The 19,387-nt window shown below is 39.5% G+C and overlaps 1 pseudogene; it reads right to left on the reverse strand.

The window, feature by feature from the left end:
• Nucleotides 1-3,500: 3,500 nt before the first annotated feature.
• On the reverse strand, nucleotides 3,501-4,335 carry LOC100354399 (protein SET-like; annotated as a pseudogene).
• Nucleotides 4,336-19,387: the final 15,052 nt, after the last annotated feature.

Consider the following 19,387-nt stretch of genomic DNA (forward strand, 5'->3'; position numbering starts at 1 on the left):
CACTTCTATAGACTTCATCTTTTAAATGATATGTGGAGACTATTAAAACATAAAGTGATTATTTATATGGTTGCATTAATATCTGTAACTTTTCTGTTCATTGTACTTGATTGTGTTTGTCCTCTTTTTGTGACTTTTCTGACTTTATTTATTTTTTAAGATTTATTTTATTTATTTTAAAGACAGATTAAAGAGAGGCAGAGACAGAGAGAGAGGTCTTCCATCAGCTGGTTCACTCCCCAAATGTCCAGAGCTGGGCCAATATGAAGCCTGGAGCCAGGACCTTCTTCTAGGTCTCCCACAAAAATCTAAATCCACTTGCAAATAACATTGTTTCTCTTGAGGGTGTAATATAGGCACTTCATAACTGAGCATTCCAGTTCCCCTATACCAACCCTTATAGCATTGTTATAATTTATTTCATTTATCCATATATTGTAATCACCCAGTACATTATTGTGTTTTTGCTTTGAACAGTCAGCTATTACATAAACAATAGGAAAGAAAATAGATTATATTTCATTTTCAATTATTTCTTCTGTTATGCATTCCCTTGCTTTGTGTGGATCCAAGTTTTGCATATATGTTACTTTTCTTCTCCCCAAGCATTTTATTTTTTTATAAACTTATTTACATTGCAAATAAAATTTGTCCATGAATTTCATATTGACCAACTCAAACCTTTTATACAGATACCCTTGCTGCAATTTGTACTCAACAATTTGAAGTTGTTGAGTCTCTGAAAATGTGACTGTCTAAATCCAAAGGCACACAACTTATCTATAAAGCAAGAGGACTGAGCTATCCATAAAAATCTTGATGTTCCTTTATTGGCGCATGATTCCTGACTTGCATACAGTGATGCAGTCACTCAGCAGAGACTTGTGCACAAATGTGTTACACTTTGCCTATCGAGGGAATACATCTATGTATAAGGATTTATACATCAAAAACATTGGCTTTTTCCAGGGTGCCTATTAACTAATTTCTGAAAAAGTGTCATTAACTTTAGCTATTTTACGACACTAAAAATCTTATGCATTAGGAAGCTTCTCGAAAAATGCGTCTGTACAATGGGCATTGAGCAGAAAAGAGTCCATTATTCTGCCCAGACAAAGTTACACTGGAGAGAGCTTCTCACAGACACTACAACCACCTAAGCACCAATATGGAATATTTTACTCTGAGAGCCTATGTCCGGGGGGCATAATTAGGTGACAACTGTCTCATGTCTAACTTGGCTTTAGAGCACCAAGTCTGTTTGATGGTGGCAGCAGGCACTATTATATTCAAGTAAATTAATGCCCATTTAAAAACTGCCTATTTGAGATGACACACCCAAAACTGAGTTGAGCAATCTGCTATCCAAATGGTGTGAATATTTGAAGAAATTAATGGCAGGACCGGCGCCATGGCTCACTTGGTTAATCCTCCGCCTGCAACGCCGGCATCCCATATGGGTACCAAGTTCTAGCCCCAGTTACTCCTCTTTCAGTCCAGCTCTCTGCTATGGCCTGGGAAGGCAGTAGAGGATGGCCCAAGTGCTTGGGCCCCTGCACCTGCATGGGAGACCAGGGAGAGGCACCTGGCTCCTGGCTTCAGTTTGGTGCAGCACTGGCCATAGCGGCCATTTGGGGAGTGAACCAATGAAAGAAAGACCTTTCTTTCTGTCTCTCTCTCACACTGTCTATACCTCTACCTGTCAAATAAATTTTTTAAAAAAAGAAACTAATGGCAAGTTGTGTCTATGTTTCCGAGGTAAGGAGACATTAACACAATGATTCAAATCCCTTTACTCAACTCACATAGCCCTGAGGTCATCCTGCAAACTGCATATCAAAATTATGAAATTAATATGATAAAGTTTGACAATTATGTTACTTACACAAGTCAAACTTGAAAAATCATAAAGTTTATTCTGGGAGAAATGCATCAGATTCTTTGTGTTCACAGTTTTGTTGTAGCAAAGCAACTTGTACAGTTCTAATTTTCTTTTTCTTTTTTTTTTTTTTTTTTGACAGGCAGAGTGGACAGTGAGAGAGAGAAAGACAGAGAGAAAGGTCTTCCTTTTCCGTTGGTTCACCCCCAATGGCTGCTGTGGCTGGCGCGCTGCGGCCGGCACACCGCGCTGATCCGAAGCCAAGAGCCAGGTGCTTCTCCTGGTTTCCCATGCGGGTGCAGGGCCCAAGTACCTGGGCCATCCTCCACTGCACTCCCTGGCCACAGCAGAGAGCTGGCCTGGAAGAGGGGCAACTGGGACAGAATCCGGCGCCCCGACCGGGACTAGAACCCGGTGTGCCGGCGCCGCAGGCGGAGGATTAGCCTAGTGAGCCGCGGCGCCAGCCATACAGTTCTAATGTTTAAAACTGAATATGATCTTTCTTAAAAAATAATAAACAGGAACAAAATTACAATGAAAACGTTAATTCCAAATAAGGTCCCACAGGTTCTTCTGGTTTGTAGATTTTCCCATTAAGTGGCAGGGCTCCAGTCATCATTAAAGAGAATTTTATTTTTAAAAGTGTCATCTTAAACTGAAAGGATGTCCATTAAGCATCACAATCAGACATGCAGGAGGAGAATCCATGTTGTCAAACTACTTACTCAACCCACCCAAGCACCTCAAACCTATCCTTTTTTATGTTTTTTTTTTTTTCTTTTTTTCAACCATGAGAAAGTAGGCAGATCCTTGTTGGTAAATGCTAACTATCCATATTCACACAGAGGCACACTGTCATCTCTGAGTCCAATATAAAAAGAAAGGAGGGAAAAGCTAGAATTCTGAGCTCTGCTACACAGGCCCTGGCCCCCTCCAGCTCCCAGCAGAGCCAAGGGGGCAGAAGATTTTCTTTTTTCCCACAGAGCTTGGTGGTGTCGATTCCTTACAATGTTGACGAGACAAAAAAGGAGAAAAATGAATTTGGAAGAGACAGAGAAGAGATTCTTTCAAATTGTATTCTGCCTAAAGTATTTTCCCCACAGTAAGGTGAGAATCATGGTATAGAGAAAAGAGGCCTCAAAAACAGGGAGACTTGGAGCTGGCGCTGCTGCATAGAGGGAAAAGCTGCCACCTGCAGTGCCGGTGTCCCATGTGGGAGCTAGTTTGAGTCTCGGCTGCTCCATTTCTGATCCAGTTCTCTACTTTGACCTGGGAAATTAGTGGAAGATGGCCCAAGTGTTTGGGCCCTTGCACCCACCTGGGAGACCCAGAAGAAGCTCCTGGCTTCGGATTGGCACAGCTCTAGCTGTTGTGGCCATCTGGGGAATGAACCAGCAGATGGAAGACCTCTCTCTCTCTCTCCTCTCTCTCTCTCTCTCTCTGCCTCTGCCTCTCTGTGGCACTGCCTTGCAAATAAATAAATAAATCTCTAAAACAAACAAACAAAAAACAAAACAAAACAGGGAGACTGAGCACTGGGGAGTGGGGGAACAAGAAGATGAGAACATGATCCCAGAGCCTGGAGAGAATTAAAAAAGCTGGAATCCATTGATGTCTTCTACTAGTTACCATCTCCTTCATTCTCCTCTCCTTCTCTTTCATCATCTTCCTCTTCCTCACCTTCATCTTATCTCCATCAATGTCTTCCAATCCTCCTCCTCCTTCTCCTTCCCCTTCCTGTTCCTCACTATCCATATCAAAACCAAATAGCACTGTAATGGATTTGGCCAAATCTCATCCTTGATGGCCTCTCCTAACCCATCTGCACCTGCGTCAGAAAGGTCAGGAAACCAGGGGCAGAACTCAGTGGCCCCTCCTGCTGCCTCTTCCTACTGGCTTTGTTCTGCATTTGACTTGAACGTTTCAACAAATCCTTTCAAGATTTCCATTTGGTTTCAGTGGGTTTTGAAGACGGATCATCACTCTCATTCAGATGAAATTTTGTAGAGAGAACTTCATTTCTGAATTAAGGATTTCCATCAAATTACAAATCTGTTCTGCAACTGGATTTCACATCTGCGGATGCTGTCCCTTCCACTCTGGTCAGAAAGTGCAGCACCTCTTCATCCTCCTCCCCAAGCAGTGCAGGTACGTGTGGGTGCTTGACAAATGCTGTTACCCCCAAAATTTGTTTTGTTGTTGATCAGTTCTGACCTCTTCTGAATAAATGGTTGGCTGAGTTTGTTATATTTCTGTTCTACTTTCAACATCCCTGCACTGACTTGTTCACTAAGTCTATTTCTGCTCTGTATTTCATCAATATGTTCCGTCGTTTCTTGTTCTTCTTCTCCCTTGTACAAACCCCGAGAGGCCCCTGAGTCCTCTGACCTCGGGCCAGGAGCTGGTCTCGACATCTTCGTCTGAGGCGTGAGTGAATACCGCTATCTAGGGGGCATGCTTCAAGGAAAGTCCACGTGCCAGCACCAGGCAGGAAGAAGCCCTGAGAACCTCCCCAGAGATTTTAATACCAGGAGTCTTCAACACGGTTATAGAAAAGTCTGATTAGGAAAAAATATGCACAAATTTCAAAAGTTTTTATACTAAAGTAAATTTACTGCTTCATTCCACTTTCCACTAACTTTTTGAGTTTTTTTTTTTTTTTTGTAGGACAGGTCTAGTGATAATAAAATCCCTCAGCTTTTGTTTGAGAAAATCTTTTTTTTTTTTCACTGTTGAAGAATAATTTCACTGGAGACAGATTTCTAGATTTACATTGGTATTGCTTTTCTTTCACAACTGTAAATATTTCTCTTTGCTCTTGCTTTCATGATTTCTAACAAGGAGACAAATGTGATTTTTCTTGTTCCTTATAGATAAACCATTCCCCCCTTCCTTTTGCTCTTTTCAAGATACTCTCTTTTTGTTTTGCTTTCTGCAATTTGGAATTGATATCCCTACGCATAGATGGTTTCATTATTTGTTCTTAGTGTTTTCTGAGCTTCCTGGATCTTTGACTTTTTATATATTTGTTGATCTTCGAAAATTATTAGGCAGCATTACTTCAACTATTTCTTCTGCTCCTATTCTCAATTTGCAAAGGTTATACCTTTTGTAATTGCCCCACAGTTCTTGAGAATATTTTGTTTGTTTATTTGAGAAGTAGAGAAACAGAAGGAGAGAGCGAGAGCTCCTGCTCCCGTCCAAGGCTCAGACCCCAAATGCTGCCATCAGCGTTGGAAGTCAGGAATCAGTTCAGATCTCCTGCAAAGGCGGCAGAAATCCACCCCCCCCTTTAAATCTTTTTAAAAATTATTTGACAGGTAGAGTTATAGACAGTGAGAGAGAGAGAGAGACAGAGAGAAAGGTCTTCCTTCCATTGGTTCACTCCCCAGATGGCCGCTACAGCCGGCGCTGCGCCAATCCAAAGCCAGGAGCCAGGTGCTTCCTCCTGGTCTCCCATGGGGTGCAGGGCCCAAGCACTTGGGCCATCCTCCACTGCACTCCGGGGCCACAGCAGAGAGCTGGACTGGAAGAGGGGCAACCGGGACTAGAACCTGACACCCATGTGGGATGCTGCTGTCTCAGGTGGAGGATTAACCAAGTGAACCATGGTGTCAGCCCAAGAAATCCTCCCCCTTGCACCATCACTGCTGCCTCCCAGGTCTGCATTAGCAGGAAGCTGGAGTTAGGAGCCGGAGCCGGGGCTCACAGTTAGGCATTCTGATGTTACTCGAAAGAGTCCTTTCAGGCTTCTTAATTGCTAGGACAAATGCCTGCCACAGGTTCTTTTCCACTTTGAAATTCAGTTTGCAAAGTTACTATGATAAATCTTCAGTGTCAGTGAATCTTTTCTTGGCTGCACCCAGTATGATGAAGCAGACATTCTTCACTGCTGTTACAGGGCTTTTGCTGTCTTACATATCTGCCTGATTCTTTCTTAGAGATTAAATTTTATGCCTATATTGCTCATTTGTTCTTTCATGTTGTCTATTAGAGTCTTTAATATTCCTCGTGTTCATAATTGAAAAAATTCCCTTGCCTGATAATTCCAAACTCTGTGTTCTATCTGTGTCTGATTTCGATACTGTTTTGTATTTTCAGACTGTGGTTTTCTTCCCTTTTAGTGTGCCTTTGAAAGTTGTACTGGAAGATGGAGAACAAAGGCTGTGCATGTGAAGTTTTATGTTAATTTGTGCAAGAATTAGACTGTATTTATTGTTTCAGTTGATAAATGTGGTAGACGATTTAGATTCCTCTGGTTTCCTCCTTTGTTTCATCTCCTGTTGTGCTTGTGTTTCCAAGAATTCCTTAAATAAAGCCTGTGTCTTGCAGGTGTCTTGATTTTAATCCAATGTCACGATACTGAAGCCCCGTGGATGTGGTGGTAAGGCCTCAGAGAGGAAAGCATTCTAAAGTGTTGTGATTATATCTAGTTTTTTTTGTGTGTGTGTGAACTCCCGTCCCTGGGCTGTGACTTTTAGAAGCATTTCTTAGCAATCTACCTCTCTAGACAGAAGTAGTGTAGGCTGGAGTGGATAATGGTGCTTCCTCCAGGTCAGGTAAGGCTCTGGTATTGTATTTTCTTATAAAGGACAGGCCTTTCTCATGCCTTTGATCATGTTTCAAAATAGTTTTGCCCTCTCTCTGACTGAAAAAAGAGGCTGCTTTTCTCATATATTCACTTTCAAGTCTGAGTGGTCTTCCTGGAGGTAAAATTCAAAAAATTATGAACATCCCTTCTAAGATACAGCCCTAGATTTTCTTTTTCACATTTTATTTATTTTTAAAAATTATTTTATTTATGTATTGGAAAGGATTTCAGAGAGAGAGAGAGAGAGAGAGAGAGAGATCTTACATCAGCTGGTTCATTCCCCAGATGACCGCATTGGCCAACACTAGGCCAGGCTGAAGCCAGCAGCCAGAGCTTCATCTGGGTCTCCCATGTGGGTGGTAGGGGTCCAGTCACATGGGCCATGTTATGCTGCTTTTCCCAGGCCATTAACAGGGATCTGGATTGCAAGTGAAGCAGCCTGGACATAAACCGGCACCCATATGGGATGCTGCATATAGGAAGCAGATTTACCCTCTATGGCACAATGCTGGCCCTCTCTTTTAGATTTTAAAAGCATGGTATCAATTGGGAGACATTCTTGAACATATATAGTAGAGGAATTGATTACATTAATATAAGAAGAACACAAACAAAGCAACATTTCAGTGAAAACTATGACAAAAAACATGGATAAAATACAGGTACCCAAAGGATGCTCCTATAAACATACTCTAAAATTTCACCCTTGCCAAATATTTTATTTTTATTTGGTTGTGCTAAGTCACTTAATATTAGATATACTCTCTTAATCATTTTGACGTGTGTAGTTTTGTTAGCTATAAGCACTCTGTTGTATAGCAGAAGTCTAGGACTTACTCAGCTTGCATATTGGAAGCGTTATATCCATTGGTGCTCCCCCTCCCCAGTGGCAGGAACTGATAGGATCACTGCTCCAGACTGAGTATTTGTGTTCCCTCATTCAGAGCCTTGATGAATAGGATCAGTGCCTTTATTTTTTTTAAACATTTATTTATTTATTTGAAAGTCAGAGTTACACAGAGAGAAGGAGAGGGAGAGAGAGGTCTTCCATCTGCTTGTTCACTCCCTAGTTGGCTACAATGGCTAGAGCTGTGCCAATCTGAAGCCAGGAACCAGGAGTTTCTTTCGGGTTTCCCACGCGGGTGCAGGGGCCCAAGGACTTGGACCATCTTCTACTGCTTTCCCAGGCCATAGCAGAGAGCTGGATCATAAGTGGAGCAACTGGGATTCGAACCAGCATTCATATGGTATGCCGGCACTGCAGGTGTCAGCCCCGCAGGCTTCTTAACTATCATCTAAACTGCTAGGCCAAACATCCACACTACTTTTTTGATAATATGGATTTTTTACTTGAATCTGAGAAATCTTTGCTTAATGCAAGTAAGGAAACAGGTTTTTTTCTAAAAGCTTAAGAATTACATTTACACTTCATTTTTAATTCATGTTAGTTGATTTTTGCTTATGGAATTAAGTGTGGATTGAAGTTTATTTTTTTTAAACATGAATACCCCAATGTTCTAGCACCTTTGTTGAACAGGTTATATTTTGGGGCCAACATTGTGGCATAGGGGATTAAGCCACCGTCTGCAATGTGGACATTCTATATTGGAGTACTGATTCCAGTCCAGGCTGCTGCACTGCCAATCTGGTTCCCTGCTACAGTGCCTGGGAAAGCAGTGGAAGGTGGCCCAACTCCCTTCCACTCATGTAGAGGACCAGGATGGAGTTCCTGGCTCCTGGCTTTCACTTGGGATAGTCCTGGCTTTTTTGGCCATTTGGGGAGAAAGCCTACAAATAGAAGATCTCTTTTTCTCACTCTCTTTCTTCTTTTTTTACTTTAAGATTATTTAAATTTTAATTTTAATTAGTTTTTAACAGGTATAATATGATTTGTAGACACACTTCTAAGACATAATGATATTCCCTTCCTCCTTCTTGTCTTCTCTCCCCCTCTCTCACTCCCACCCTCCTGACCCTACTGTTCAAATAAATACCTTCTAAAATCAATCAATCAATACAAAATAAATAAATCAAGAGTTATTTCTCGATTCTTTATTTTGTTCCTTTTTTTTTTTTTACAATAATGGAACATTATCTTGAGAACCATTGCTTTACAATACATTTTAAAGTCAGCACTTCACAATTTTTTTTCAAACTTACTTTGTTGACTCTAGGTCCTTTACATTTCCTAATACATTTTAAAATTATTGTTTTAATTTCTTCCAAAAATAATGCTAGGATTTTGTCTGTGATTCTATAAAATATGTAAGTCAAGCTAGGTAAAATTAATATCCTAATTTGATACAAGACCATGGTTGTAGATCTCCATTTATTTAGTGCTAATTTTATTTCTCAAGGCAATGCTTTGAAGTTTTCAGTGTAAAGCTATGCACATATGTTTTCAAATTCATCCTAAAGTATTTCATAAGTTTAATGCTATTAAAATTATATTTTTAATTTTAAAATAATATTTGTTTCTGGTTTATATAAATATTATTAAATTTTGCCAGCGCCGCAGCTCACTAGGCTGATCCTCCGCCTTGCTGCGCCGGCACACTGGGTTCTGGTCCCGGTTGGGGTGCCGGATTCTGTCCCGGTTGCCCCTCTTCCAGGCCGGCTCTCTGCTGTGGCCAGGAAGTGCAGTGGAGGATGGCCCAGGTCCTTGGGCCCTGTACCGCATGTGAGACCAGGAGAGGCACCTGGCTCCTGCCTTCGGATCGGCGCAGTGCACCAGCAGCAGCGCGCCAGCCGCGGCGGCCATTGGAGGGTGAACCAATGGCAAAGGAGGACCTTTCTCTCTGTCTCTCTCTCTCTCACTGTCCACTCTGCCTGTAAAAAAAAAAATATTAAATTTTGTGTGTTTATCTTATATTCTAATATTCATATATTAATTTTAAGATCTAATACAATAATAGTTTGAGAGAAATATAGTCTTACTAAGAAATGGTATAAAATAATTTTAATATTCATATTTAAAAATTAACTCTAATCTGCATGTTATACCACAAACAAATGTCAACTCAAAATGGATTAGAGACTAACTGTAGAAGGTCTCTGAAGATATAGTTAAGAATATGAAGGATGAATAATTCTGAATTATAGAGGTCATAATTGCATTGGTAGAGGTCATTAAAGAAACGCAAGAAGACATAGATAAAAGAAAGAAGATGTGAAGAAGGAGCAAAATATTAAAAGGATGGAATCACATAAAAAGGAATGCCAAGGATTTCCAGTAGCCTCCAGAAACTAGGAGGGAAACATGGGCTAATTCTCCCTCAAAGCTTTGAGGTAGAGCCATCATTGCTGACGCCTGAATCTTGGATTTCTCTGGCCTCTAAAACAGTGAAGGGATAAATGTTATTGTTTTGCAACATGCAACACATGGTGATTTGTTCTGGAAGATCTAGAAAACTTTGTCATAGACATTAAAGAAGAGAAAAATTCCGGACATAGGAGCATTAAATACTCCTTTAAGGGCTAATTTACCAAAAATGCATAGCAATAGTAAATACATATGCAATAAACAACAAAGGAACAAAATATATAAAGCAAAATGGGTAGACTGAAGAATTCCATTTTATTCTTTTTTATAGCTGAATAATATTCCATTATGTGCGTGTGTGTGTGTGTGTGTGTGTGTGACATTTTCTTTATTGATCCATCTGATGATGAACACCTTGATTAATTCCAATTTGGCTATGGTGAACAGTGCTGCTGTAAACATTGTGGTGCAGGTATCTGTTAGATACTATGTGTTCATGTCTTTTGGTTATATGGCCAGTAGAGGGATTGCTGGATAATATGAAAAGTCTATTTCCAGTTTGTTTAAACAATAATGTTTTCCCCAGTAGCTGTGCTAATTTACATTCCCACCAACAGTGCATAATTCAGCTCTATAAAAGAATGAAATTCTGTAATTTCGTAAATATGATTGGAATGGAAGGACATCATGTTGAGGGAACTAAGCTGGACACAGAAGGACAAATAATGTGTGCTCTTGCCTATATGTGATAGCTAAAGTTAAATTAACAAAACAAAATGAAAGAAGAAATGCCTGTCCATAAATTTTGCTACAAATACAATGTTTCATCAAACTTTTAAATATTTCTCAAATTGTTGTGAATTATGTACATTAAAATAAGTTTAATGATTTTATGACTTTTAAAATTTATAGGAGTGAACTTTGACATCTTTTCGCTTGATTGTTCTTTATAGACCTTACCTATTTTCCTGCTGAGCTATGATCTTTAGTTTTTATTTGTTGATCTATTCATTTTACTTAGTGAAGCATTATATCTTTGACTATTATGTAATTTAAAACTTATCTCAAAAATAAAAAAAAGAAGAAATGAAGGAAAAGCAGATATATCTAAAGAGTAAGAGACTGATACACCCTTTTCCCCAAACTGATAGAACAACTAGACAGGAGAGCAGCAAGAATATAAAAGAACTCTGGAGCACTGTAAGCCAATTTATATAGTACGTATATAGTATTCCTATATTGACAGCAGAAAATACATTCATTTCAAATGCTCATGGAATGCTAACCAAGATAAACCATATCTTGGGTACTAAAGCAAAACTTCATCACATCTTGAAGAAGTGAAATCATGCAGAATGTATTATTTGTCCATAATGGAGTCAAACTAGAAATCAATAATAGATAACAAGAAAAATTCAATAAGTTAGAAATTCAGTAGTACATTTCCAAATAATCTGTGGGTCAAAAAGTCTCAGGAAAGTTAATAATATCTTGAATGGGTGAAAATAAAAGTGCAACTTTACAGAGTCTGTTAACTCCAGCTACACCAGTGCTGAGAGGGTAATTTATAGCACTAAATGCATACATCAGAAAAGAGCATAAGCCTTGAGTCAATTATCTAAACTCCGACCTCAGAAACCTAGAAAAGCAAGGACAAAATAGGCGCAAAATAATTAAAAGATGGGGACCAGAGTTGTGGCATAGCAGGTATTGCCATTGCCTGAGTTATAAATAAATGAACAAACAAACAGGCATTAACAAATACAATGCAGCAAAATTTTTAAAGAATTCTTCACCAGGATCAAGTGCCACTTATTCATGAATGAAATGGCTGTCTATGTATAAAATTCCTAAAAACTATGAAAGAAAAATTAAAAAAATATTAGGGCTGGCATCACGGTACAGTGGATTGTGCCACTGCTTGCAACACCAGCATCCCACATGGGCACCAGTTTGAGCTGGATTGTTCCACTTCCTGTGCTGCTCTCTGCTAATGCACATGAGAAGGCAGCAGAAGATGGCCCAAATGCTTGGTCTCCTGCACTCACATGGGAGACTTTGATGAAACTCCTGGCTGTTGGTTTTGGCCTGCCCCAATTTTAGCTGTTGTGGCTATTTGAGGGGTGAACGAGTGTGTATGGAAGATGTGTGTGTGTGAGAGTGTGTGTCTCCCTCTTTTTTTCTCTGTAAATCTGCCTTTCAAATAAGTAAAATGAATCTTAAAAACAAATCAAAAACATCTCTTAGAATTAATGAGAAAATGTAGCAGAAATTCAGGATACAACTTAAACTCACAAAAGTATTTCTATATGCTAGTAATGAACTAGTGAAACTTGAAATTGAAAACAAACAGGAAAAAAAAAAAAAAAGAAGGAAGGGGGAAAGGGACAAGGGTTTGGCCTAGCATTTAAGACATTGATTAATATGCCTGGGTCCCACATTGGAATTCTGAGTCTCACTACATGCTTCTGTCTCCCAATTCTGCTTACTAGACCCTGGGAGACAGCAGGTGATGGCTCCTGCAGGTGCATCCCTACCACCCACCTGGAAGACTTGGATTGAATTCTTGGCTTCCAGCATCAGCCCTGAGCCCAGTTCTGCCATTGTAGGCATTAGGGTAGTGATCTAGTAGATGAGAGCTCTGTTTCTGTGTCTGTGTTTCTGTCTCTTTGCCTCTTGCTTTTTCTATGTATCTCTACTTTTCCAATAAGCAAATTTGAAAAAAATTTAAAAAGTAAATTTATCAGAACATTCATTAATTTACAAATCTAAAAGAATATGAACAGAATTTATTTGAGAAAAACTACAAAATGCTGATGAAACAAATCGAAGAGTAACTAAGTAAATGGAGAAGTATCCCATAATCATCTATAAGAAGATAATGTTAAAATGTTAAGTCGTTCCACCTTCACTCATAGACTCAATGCAATTCCCATCAAAATCCCAGGTTATTCTGTGGATATTGAGTTTCTAAGTTGGAAACTCAAAAGGAAATGTAACAAGGAAGACTAAAGAAAGACCAAGCTAGAGGAACAAGTTTACCTGGTTGGAAGTTACCAAACAGCTACAGTACTCAGAAATGTGGGTATTGGCAGATGGACAAACACATAAGTCAGTGAAACAGAAAAAACATAGAAATAAATGCACACAAATATTACTGATGGGTTGTGGATAGTACAAAAGGAATGCAATGGAAGAAAGATAGCACTTCAAAAAATGGTATTGGAGCAAGTAGATAGCCCAGGGAAAACATAAGAGCCTTTACCTAAATCTTACACCTTATAAAATAATTAACATAATTCATGGCATATTTAAATTTCATATGTAAGAACTGCAAACTTTTAGAAAGACATAGAGGAATATTTTGGGGATATAAGATTAGGCATTACGTTCTTAGATTTGAAACCAAAGCACCACACACAAAAGCAAAATACTGGAAAATAGGACTTCATCAACATCAGGAACTTTAACCCCATGAAAAAGTCTGTTAAGAAAAAGGAAAGAGGGACTGATATTGTGGCACAGAGGGTTAAATCACTGCTTGCAATGACCACACCCCAAATTAGAGTGCCAGTTCAAGTACTTGCTGCTCCATTTCCAATCCATCTCCCTGGTAATGTGACTGGGAAAGCACTGGATGATGGCACAACTTCTTTGGTCCCTTATACCCATGTGGGAAACCTGGATGGAGCTCCTGGCTCCTGTCTTTGACCTGGCCCAGCCCTGGCTGGTGAGAGTATTTAGGGAATGACCCAGCAGATGGAAGATCTCTCTCTTTCTCTCTCTCAACTTCTCCTTCCCTCACTCTCTCCCTTCCCACCCCCAAGCTTTGCTTTTTCAAATAATAAATAAATAAATAAATCTTTGAAAAATGAAGGAAAGATAAGTGAGAACCTAGGAGAAAATACTTATAAGGTACATAGCCAAAAAAGAATTGGATATATATATATGTATATACATATATATATACACACACACATATATATAAAAAGAACTCTTACACAGCAGCAGTTGATAAAGCAAAGACAGAAAATGGGTAAAGGACACAAAGAGACATTTCCTGAAAGTGAACATGGATGGCAAATAAGCACCTGAAATGATAGGCGATTTCATTACGCATAAGGAAATACACATTAAAACATAATATCATGATGGATCTATCAGATTGACTTTTAAAATAGTAGCAATACCAACCATTGTGAGGACGCTGAAAAACTTGCTTGCTTGTGTGCTGTCGGTGGAAAATTAAAATGGTGAAGTCACTCTGGAAATGACTTTTAGGTTCTTAAACATAGCACCATCATACTGCCTAGCAACTCTACTCCTGTGTTCCATTGAAATTCATATGTTGACATTCTTTTTTTTTTTTCTTTAAGATTTATTTGAAAATCAGAGTTATACAGAGGGAGATACACACACAGAGAGAGAGAGAGAGAGAGAGAGCTTTCATCTGCTGGTTCACTACCCAGATGGCTCCAAAGGCCAGGATTGGGTCAGCCAGGTTGAAGCCAGGAGCCAGAAGCTTCTTCTGGGTCTCCCAGGTGGGTGCAGAGGCCAAAGCACTGGGCCATCCTCTGCTACTTTCCCAGGCCATTAGTAAGGAGCTGGATTGGAAGCAGAGCAGCCAGGACTTGAACTGGCGCCCATATGGGAAATGTGCATAGAAGACAGGGGCTTCCATGTCAGTGAAGAGTACCTTGTCGCCCCATGTCAGCAGGAAATAGCTCTAAAGACAGATCATCGTCCCTCTACCCCTCCTGGATTTTTGGGACTAATGTAATCCCATACAACTCCTGCTTTATAAAAAACAAAAGGGGGGAATGTTAGTAAAATGCCACAGTGTTACCTATGGTGCGATCTACACCCTGACACCATCTTAGGCTCTAACTCCACCCCCCCACCCCGCCATTGCTGGACGCCAGGTGGTCACATGGCCCAACAACCTGTGTCAAGCTCCACCCTCATCCTAATGGGATTTGATGCTCCTACTTCCCTGCCTGCCCCGAGGCAAAGTTTTAAAAGGACCTGTTCCTAAACACGCGTCTCTCTCTCTCTCTTTCTCTCAATCTCCTGACCTCTCTCTCTCTCTCTCTCTCTCTTATGCTCTCCTTCTCCTTCTTTCCCTTCTTTGCCCCTTCTCTCCAGTCAGTGGGGTTTCCCTCAATAAAATCTTTCCCTTACAAAAAAAAGAAAAAAAAGGAAGAAGACGACGACGACAGGGGCTTAATCCACTATGCCAGGAAGCTGGCATCCCACCTATTGGCATTCTAGTCTCAAAAGTAGCTATCTGAAGACAGGATTTCAGAAGGTAATTAAGGTTAAATGAGATCATGCTATGGTTTGAAAATAGTTTTCTCCTCTGAAACTGATACTGGAATTTTACTTCCAACGTAACATAATGGTTGAGAAGTGGTGGGACCTTAAGAGATGATTAGATCTGGATTAGGGGGGTGGGTTCATTATTATAAGGCCAGGGCATGTCTGTGTTGTGTCTTTTCCACAAGCACTTGCTTGCCCTTCTGCCATGAGTCCCTCACCAGAAGGTAAGAAGGTGCTGGCACCATGCTCTTGAGTTACCCATCCTCCAAAACTGTGAACCATAAAAAAACCAAAACAGAACAGAACAAACACCTCACAAACCTTCTTTGCTTTGTAAATTACCCATCTCAGGTATTCTGTTGCAGTAACAAAGTGAACTAAGACATAAGGGTATGTCCCTAATCCCATAGGATTGTGGCAGTATAATAGCTATCTCTCCCTCCTCCTTTCTCTCCATCCCTCCCTCTTTCTTCTATGTGACAATACAAAAATAACACTGCTATCTGCAAGCCAGGAAGAGAATATATACAACCTATTACCAAAAATGCACCTGTTTCTAAGTGAACAGATTCAGTGCTATAATAATGCCTACTTTTTCTAATTGATACATTTAAAGCCTTTATAGCTTTATTTGAATGAAATTTTATTTTGAATGTTAATTTAGTAAATTTTAATTTATTTAAATAAGTTAATTTAATTCTTTTAAATAAATTCAAAAAAATTTGAAAGCAATTTTATTTATTTGATTAAGTGATCATAAACTTGCTTGTATTTTGTTTATATTAAAAGTAGTTAAACATTTTTTTAGGAAGTAAGGTTACAGGATACAAGTTGAATTATCTGGTAGTAGAAGTCTTATAAACTTACAAATATAGTAATACAAGATTATAGTGCAAATCTACAGAAGATATTTGAAATAGTTTTTGGTTTAAGGGGATGGGTATGGATGTGTCTCTGTGTGTGTTTGTGCACTCCAGTTTGCCTAGAGTCTTCCTTGTTTAAAGAATAGTAAGAGGAATTTTAAGGTCTATTGTAATGGATGTTGGGACAAAGATGTGCCTTGAATGTGAAAAAGAGTTATGATAATTATTTTCTCTACTCTCAGTGGACAGTATCCTGAATGGCTGGACAGAAAATTAAATTTAAAAAAATTAAAATGCTGTAGAAAAAATGTGAGTTGTCCAAGTATTATTTTAGGCTTAGGAATCCATGGTTTTCAGGAAATGGCCCTTTGTATCAAATTCTCCAGGTGTGAGGCACATTCTGTGTGCCAGTATTATAAGGGATACTAATGATAGAAGCAGAAAGTAACTAAGGGGTCTAAGAAAAAGGGAATGGTATATAGCAAGGAAACTTTAACAGCTACCTAGGGGAAACTACATGATATATTTTATATATAATATACCTAACAAGAAGGGAGAAGGAATATTTTTTCACAGTGATTTTACTGATTGCATTCCCAGATTTTTGTCCTCAATTTTCAGTCCCAATCTTCTTGTATAAAATTCTAAGAGGAAGGAGCACTGGTTCCATGACATATTACTTAGAAGTTTATTTCACTGCAAGCCACAGAAAATCTTAAACAGGTCCAACATATGAGGTAGTTTATTCCACATTGCAGGAAATCTGAGAAGATTGCCAAGGGTAGAAATGACTGCTCAAGAAATTTTCAGGGACCCAAGCTTAATTTCACTATTACATTTTTCCTGTATCTGCAAATTCATGTATGTATTTTAGGCAGGAGTGTACTGCTCTTGGAAAATTGTCAGTATACACACTTACTTACAGATAATATATAATATGGAATATCTTTTATTATGGAAACTTTCCTCTCCAATGGGCATCAATGAAAAATAAGCAGAGTACGGTAAAAAAGATAAAATGTATTTAGACCAAAGCCAAATTAAAATACATTTGGGCCCAGCACAAATAAGTATGTTAAGCTTAGGTTATAGAACAATTTTATACTATTCCATAATTGTTAGAGGTTTATTAACATAACATTCAAATGTGCATTTTTGTCCCCTTTAATAATGTAAAAACGCTGTTAATTCCTATGTGACCAGGATAATTTTACAAAAATACTATTTGCTTAAATGGTTTATGTCTTCCTTTGACTGTTAGGCACACTTCCCTCCTGGCTAGGGTTCAGGATCCTCTCTGTAATGACTCCAGCTGGCTTTTACAACCATCTCTAGCATGCTTCTGCTTTCTGTACTCCTAATAGTCTTGGTATTTCTTGAGATGTTACATACTAGCTCAGGCTACTTCCTTCCTCCATGTCTGCCAGTCTGTGAAAGTTGTATCCACAGAAACCAAAGCAGCAATTTTTGGGGATGTAGGGTGAGGATTACTGGGAAAAAGCACAAGGGAACTTTCTGGGGTGACATATAATCTGTGTTTGAAGTGTGTGTGAATTAGCTGAGCATACACATTTGAATTAACTCGATGATACACATAAGGTCTGTGAAAATGTGCATTTCCTACTCACATGCATATTATACATCAAATTTCATCAAATATTTTTAAAAAGGTATCAATGTTTAAAGCTCCTATTCAAAATCATCAGGTAATAAAGACTGATGGAGGATTGACCTTCTTGCTCTTTCAATCTCTTTTAGAATTGGTGTAGACAAGGAGGAGCTGAGATGGCCAGCATCCTTGTATCTCCACCTGTGCTGCAGTACCTCCCTGTACCACCTAAGCCCTCCCCCTCTTTTGATACAGCAGGGAACCACAGTTTCTGCAAAGTCACCACTCAGAACTGGTACCAGCTAAAAATGACCAACGTGGCTGCAGCAGCATCTCCATGATGACCTCTAGCTAATTATGTTGGTATGATAAAGTTATCATGGCTGACACTTCTACTTCCATTATGTACCTGATGCCATGACACTTCCGAGATTTCTAAATTGGGGCAAGGAAATGGGTGTTACTCAAAGCCCATCCCCAAACTCTGTACCATTGGAATATTCAACTAAATCCCAGACAAGATATCACCCCTTATTCTGTCAGATCATAAAAAGGGATGGCTGTGAACCTCATTGAGGAAAACTTACTCTTGACTATCCTGGCACTCCCTCTCAAGTGTTTACTTCCGTTTGCTTGCAAATAAATATATGCACAACATATTTTTTTCCTCTGCTAACTTTTACCTACATCTTGCCCTCAATTTTTTTCTTGCATTGGAGTCATGTATCTGGACCCAGTCACCCCTCAATAGTACCTAATACAGTACCTTGCACACTCACAGCTGTTCAGTAATATTTTTTAAAAATTTACTTATTTATTGGCTTGAAAGGCAGAGTTACAGAGACAAAGACAGGGAGAGGCAGAGAGAGACTCTCTCATCCTTTGGTTCAATCCCCAAATGACCAAAACAGCCAGAGCTGGGCCAGGCCAAAGACAGAAGCCAGAAAATTTTTCCAGGTCTCCTGCATGGGTGGCAGGACCCCAAGCTCTTGACCTTCTTCCACTGCCTTCCCTGGTTCACTAGTAGGGAGCTGAAGCAGCCAGGAAAATTACTGGTGCCTATATTGGAATAGCAGGAGGCAGCTTAACCCACCATTGGAGCCCAGGAACATATTCAAATTGTGAATGGTACCCCTGGAGGCAGAATTCCCTGGGCATTGCTTCATATCCTGGCTAGCTTTCCAACTCATGGTTGTAACTAACATCATCAACGCAATGTTGTTTTGAGGTCTTAGAAACCTGGATGATCTTCTTGAATTTTGCAAAATTTCAATTTCATGCCCTATTTAAAGTTCATCACCAGTCTGTCCCACCCAGTATTGCTATGATAACTCCAGGATTAGGAGATGCAGAAAGATGAAGACAAATGTGAAATGCTAATTTTACATTATTATGCTTTTTTAAAAGATTTATTTATTTATTTATTTGATAGGTAGAGTTACAGACAGTGAAAGAGAGAGACAGAGAGAAAGGTCTTCCTTCCATTGGTTCACCCCCCAAATGGCCGCAATGGCCGGAACTAAACATATCCAAAGCCAGGAACCAGGTGCTTCCTCCTGGTCTCCCATTTGGGTGCAGGGCCCAAGGACTTGGGCCATCCTCCACTGCACTTCCGGGCCACAGCAGGGAGCTGGACTGGAAGAGGAGCAACCAGGACTAGAACTGGCGCCCATATGGAATAATGGCGCCAAGAAGGAGGATTAACCTAGTGTGCTACCGCACTGGCTCCATTATTATGCATTTTAGGACCACATTGGCTGAATTCTCACTTTCATTTTATGGCTTTTACATTATCCCCAACTGGAATTGAACCTCCTGTGGATATTTCTTAATTTCTCATTCCTCTCTCTTCTAAGGAAACCTC

Source organism: Oryctolagus cuniculus, chromosome 1, assembly GCF_051225735.1.
Source record: "Oryctolagus cuniculus isolate XC-2025 breed Fujian yellow rabbit chromosome 1, ASM5122573v1, whole genome shotgun sequence".
NCBI classification, from domain to species: Eukaryota; Metazoa; Chordata; class Mammalia; order Lagomorpha; family Leporidae; genus Oryctolagus; species Oryctolagus cuniculus.